This window comes from Orussus abietinus, unplaced genomic scaffold (genome assembly GCF_000612105.2).
Source record: "Orussus abietinus isolate OABI.00-Male unplaced genomic scaffold, Oabi_2.0 scaffold1, whole genome shotgun sequence".
NCBI lineage: Eukaryota > Metazoa > Arthropoda > Insecta > Hymenoptera > Orussidae > Orussus > Orussus abietinus.
In genome coordinates, this window is record NW_019396017.1 from 2,068,413 (window position 1) to 2,074,412 (window position 6,000).

A 6,000-nucleotide genomic window follows, 5' to 3' on the forward strand; every position below is an offset into this window, starting at 1 on the left:
CGGGCCGCCTGGGCCGCGCGGCGACGAGGTTCGGGGCGCCGGCGCGAGATGGCGCGGCGGTCGCGGCGCATCCGCAGAATCAAAAAAGACAGCTGGGAAATGCAACATCACACATCGATTCGGTAGCCCTGCGTGGCGGTGGTTCGTGTCCGTTGGTGTTCCCGGAGTCCGCATCCGTTTGGCGTGGATAATTGCGGGTGGACGCCGGTGCCGGGGCGTGTGTCTCGCCCGGAGTGCCGAGTGCGAAGGAACGCGCCGCGTCCGCGAGTGTCGGTTAGCCCCTTGGCAGACCCGAGGCCCGTCCTCGGTCGCGCGGAGCTTTAAGGGTGGCGATCGCGCGGTGACTCGTCGCGCGCCGATACGTCGCGGCTTTCCGAGAAGGACTCGTATGCCGCGATCGCGAGGATGTGCGGAATCGCCCGAAGTACGTGAGTGGGCCGAAGGATCGAGTACCAAAGAGTAGCGTCGCGGGCACCGTAGGACGTCGCGAACCGAGCGCGTCGCCCCTGCGTAGAGGGTCCCGGTAGAGGTTATGTACGTCCCGTTCGGAGGCCCCGCCGGAGCGTCCCAACCCTCGAACGAAGCTGCGTGCCTCTGACTCGCAGCGACTTGCACCGTGCCCGGTAAATCTTCCTCGTAAACTTGCTCCAATATTTGGAAATGCTTGCGCATCTCGAGGTTTATTATTCGGGCCCGTCTCTTTCGGCCGTGTCGTCCCGCAGGCCGTTCCGCAGGTATGCGAGGAGTCGTATTACGTAGGCTCCGGGGTTCGTTACCCCTTGTGCGCGCTCTCTTTCTCTCTCTCCCTTTCTTCCCGCTGCGCCCCTCTCTCTCTCTCCCTCCTCCTCTCCGCCGAGTTTCGACCCGGAAGCTCACGGCCCGTTCCCTTTTTCAGCGACCGCTCGAGAACCAATTATTAGGAGATGTTCCAGGGGTCGGCAGGACCCGGAACGGGGGATGGTCTCGTCCGAGAGAATTGACCTCCGCGGCCTCTCGGTGACGCCTCTAGCGTCGAGACTCCGGGACGAGGTTTTTGTCCTAGAAATGACTGGCGACGCCGGACGAATCCCGCGTGCACGTCGAAAAAGAAGAAGCGAAGTAGGCGCCTCTATTTCGGAGGATTCGAGCCTGCGGTTTACGGCGTTAGCGTAACGGTTATTGGCACCGTAATAAATTACGACGCTTCTACACCGGGAGAGTTATCGTTTCGTTAAAGGGGACCGTTTTTTTTTCTCTCTTTTCCCTTTTTTCTTTCTTTCCCCTCCTTCCACTCGGCGAGGAATTAACTTCGTCGCTTTATCGAGGGAAGTCGGGGAGACGAGAGGCAAAGACGGAAGCTCTCCGCGAGAAAGTTTCGCCGCGTTTTGTCACCTGGAAGAGAAGCAAGACCATTATTCTTCAAAGCCATCGTGACCTGCCCTGTGACGGGTGTTTAAACGTTATCGGCACCCCGGGAAGTCCCGGCATCTCTTTACCGGGAATTTAATAACACTCTTCGAGCGAGGAAAAGAAAGGAAACGAATCCGAGGCGTCGACTTCGGTCATCGTTCAGGGATGTACGTCGAATTCGTTAAGTGGTCCTAGACCGTCCACCCGTTTTCATCCCTGATAGGAATATAATCCGGCGTATCCTCTTATGATTACCGAGGCCCTGTGTCGCAAATATCTTTATTATGTAATTATCCGAGGGCGGTTTCGGCGCGCCAGGCCGGAGGGCGATTAAATTGTAATATAACCGCAGAGGGAAATTTCGAGCCCCGGTACCAGGCTTTGTTATCTATCTTCCAGTGTCCCTCGATAGAAACGGTATCTGGATAGATAGAGCATGGATTAACGTGTGTTCACTGCGGATAGCAGAAGTAGCGCAATTACGGCCGCGCACTTATACGGAGGCCGGACCCCTCGAGAAAACTGGCGTTCGGCACTCGGCGCGACGCCGACGTTACTCGCGCAGAAAACGTATATTAAAGGGGAGCATAAAACTAGGACAGGTATAATAAACGTGCATCAAACGAGCGTCATTTTCCGCGCGTTTAACTTTACTCGAGTGGCATCGGCGCGTACGAGGTCGCAGGCTGCATTGTCGTGCGCGATCGCAGAGCGACGCGCGAGCTGGGGAACGCAATTAAAAAAAAAAAAAAAGAAATGCAGTTTGCTCCGACACTTAATTTTTTTTTTTTTTAGTTATGATCGCCGCAAGAGGGGTTTCGCTTCGACTTGTTCGAGGCAACGTGACGTAAATTTGTTGTATGCGTTTATTTTAATTTTACTGGAGAGACATCAATGCGTGCATTGTTGTGCGCGGATACGCAGAGAGAAAAAGAAAAGACGCCGTTTATTTCGGAACTTTCAGTTTTTTTTGTTTTTTTTTAATTAAGACGGCCACGGGAGGGAGGTCGTACATTGATGAAGTTATATTTTTCAAGCGTTCATTTAAATTATCTCGAGTGACATCGATGCGCACAAAGGCTGCATTGTCGTGTGCGGTGACAGGCGACCGCGGGGCGTCGCGCGAGTTGTCGGAAAGCAATTTAAAATGAAAGGTGGCTTGTTTCGGCACTTTGATTTCCTTCCTATTGGTTAAGGTCGCCGTAATGGGTCGTTTCGATTCGCCAAATGTTACTTTCCACGCGTTTAATGTTATTCGATCCTTGCCGAGGGTGCAGCCTGCATCGCGATGACAGCGCGGTGCCAATACGGCTCCTCCGCGTGCTCCGTATGGCTCTTTCTCACGAGATATTTTCTCCCGGTAGTAGCGTTACGTGTTCACGGGAAGGGAGAGTTCTGATCCTGTCGGCTCTTACGTCGGATGGAAAAGAGACTTTCCTTTTGTTTCTTTTACCCCTGCCCCCCTCTTTTTGTCCCAGTCCCGGTGTTTAGATATTCGAATCGCCGAGTGGGGGAGAACGACTTCGCGGTAATCGTTTTTATTCTTGCGATGAGATTTTTCGACGGATGATTCTTTCCGGCGCGATAAGGTCGTGATAATCCGTCTTTTTTGGTCTCCAGGCGGGAGCCCGATAATTTTTTAGCAGACGCACCCGGGGGTGTGTCGCGCGGGGAAACAAGACCAAAACCGATGAAAGAACAAAAAGGAAATTAAAAAGGGGGATTACCTGAAAAAACCACGGAAAAGGCGAGCTGAAAGCTCGGAATTAGCTCTTTTAATCCCGACCGGAAGTTTCTCGTAAATTCAGTACATAGTTAGCCTCGATGGCGAGAGGCGGGCCTCCGCGACGGTAAGTCACTCGGGAAAAAGGAGGAGATTTTTGCATTTTGGAGTGTGCCACGACCTCGGCACCTCTCTCTCTCCTTTTTTTTTGGATTTTCTCCTTTCGTTCTTTTTGTTTTTTTGTCCGCCGGGGAGTTTTTTCCCCGGGTATCCGACGAGCTTGTAAAACAGCTTGTTAGCGGTCGATACGTAGCGCGAATCAAAAATCCCCGATTCCCATCCCGCGCGCTCGTGTAATAAATAATCCTCTCTGTCTAAATAAATCAATCCGCCCCGATACAGGTCAATGCGGCGATACATTACAGCCGAATAAAATTTATTCGGAGCAAGGAAATTCCCTCTTGGTGGGAATAAATGTTGTTTGCCCGTAATAGGTCGGAGCACTGTCCCGTGTCGAGAGGATTGATTTATCCCGGGGAGAGTTTCGGCGTCCCCGGACGTTTTCCGAATTTTCGGGATGAATTTTTCGCTCCCCCCCCACCAAGAGAAATCCTCCACCCTCGGGAGGGAACTCTTTACTTTCTGCAGCTTCTCGAATTTTTATTTTCATATCTCCCCCTTTTGCGAACACGAGACACCCCGGGATTTCACGGGATCCCGCCTATCGGCCCGAGTATTTTAATAATGTCAAAACTGGCCGGTCTCGCTTATAGAAACGCGGAAAACTATATACCCGGTGTTTGAACAATAGAGCTTGAAATATTCAGCTTATAATTCAGTTTGGCCCGCGCCGCCGCGGCGCGTTTTCGACGCAACGTCCCCGCGCAATTTATTGCACGTAATATGCAAAACGTAACCGATATTAATTAGCACGCCATGAAATATGTATGCACACGAGGGGTCTCGAGAGCCGAGCCCTGTGAGTTTTTTTTTCTGTTTTTTTCCCCTCTCCTTTTTATTCCTTTCTTTTTCTATGGGAGAGAAGAGAAGAGTGTTTTCGGAAACGCGAGGCACTTCCGGGCCCCTTAATATCAACTTCGTGCATAACCTCGATTTATCGCCTCGCTTTCTCTCTCTATTTCTCTTTATCTCTCTCGCTCTCCGGTTATCACAGGCGATTGGCAGGCGAGAGGGAAAGAGAAAGAGAGAGAGAAAAACGATCGATCTGCAAGCTTCCTCTTATTTTGCCCTCGACTTACGACACCTAGGTGAAAGGTTTGCGTCGTAATTTGAAGCCGCGAAGGGGGGATTATTATTTTTTTCTCTTATCGTTATCTACAGGTAAGATAATTCCGGAAGGGAATGAATACGCGGCTCGAGGTTCTCGATGGGATTCAACGTGAAGTTACGATGAGATAGAGGGGTTTCGGGTTCACCTGTTTTAATTTATTACGCACCTTGAGCAGAAAAAAACAAATTCATTGAACCAAAGAAGTATATCGTTAATTCGAAGAATGATTATCCGACACAAATGATTTACCATAATTCTGAAGAAGCGTTGCGGACAATTTATTCGAAATATTTCTCTGGTTAAATGATTTCTCTTTGTCCTGAGTGTAATGTTTATCGAGTACTTATTCACGACATTAATGTACCAATTATGGGCTCGTGGATACTCCAAATAAAAAAAAAATAAAAATAAAAAATGCTAGGTTGTCATTTTTATTATCAGTATCCGCAGGTGAGATAATTCCACCATGAATAAATACGCGGCTCAAGGTCCTCGATGACGAAGATCCAACGCGTCGTGACGGTGACCCGGTGCGAGGGTTTTTTTTTTTTTTAATTAATTATTTATAAGGTATAAAACGCGCGCTACCTTATGGGGGAGAACTTATTAACGCGAATTGGAGCGCGCATCGGTCGGGGAAATAATTCACGACCTCGCGGCGCTTATCAGGAGGCGAAGAAAGGCCGATAGGGGAGGGACGGAGGCGTTCGGTAAGGAACCGTCGAGGTGATGAACGCGTGTCGTGATATCAGTAAAATAGTAAGGCTCCCGGGGCACTTGCAGGGCAATAATGGTAACTACCGTGCCGGCCGTGCGGGAGGTGCAAATTATGCGCGAGCCGCGCCGAAGGAAATGGCGGCTATACTCTCTCCCTGGCGGTGTCTGCCGCCATTTCCTGGGACAAACGCTTCTGGCCAATGGCGCCGAAACGGCCCCGCTCGCGAAATAGGATTCCCCCAGACACTTGGATTCTCGGTGGATTCAATTTTGCGGAAAACCGGCGACACCGGACTTTTCCAGGGAGAGGGGAAAAACGCTCGGGCGGCCGAGAAGAGGAGGATGAAAAACAGCGCGCCGAAAGTTCGGAAACCTTCCGCCAGGGCGCGGGAATTTACTCGCCCGGCTTTCCCGGCCGTGTGAAAAATCGGTGTTCTTTTTGAAACGGCCCCGCACTTCCGGGAATAACGATTCGCGGTGTGTTTCACGCGAAGGCCGCGTATTTCTGAAAATACGTCCGCTATCGTTGCCCGGGACGAACGTTTCCGGGCGATACTCGGCGACGCGTTCGCCCTCTGGGGGGGAGAGGGAGTATTTTCGACTCTTTCCCGAATTGTTCCCCGAGTTACGAGTTTACCCGACCGAGAGAATTATTAGCACGGCCCGGCGTTTTTTCCTCCCTCTGGTGTTTTTATTTTTTTTTCCCCCTCCGAGTAAATTCTCGCCGGACTATCGGCACTCGCGATCGGCGAGTTCGCCAAGAATCGAATCGCGTCGGATATTTGCCGCTCTTCGTGGAGGGGGCATGCGCCGAGAGAAAAAAAAATAACCTCACTGTACCACATAAAAGATTCATCGGATGACACCGAAAAAACGTTTG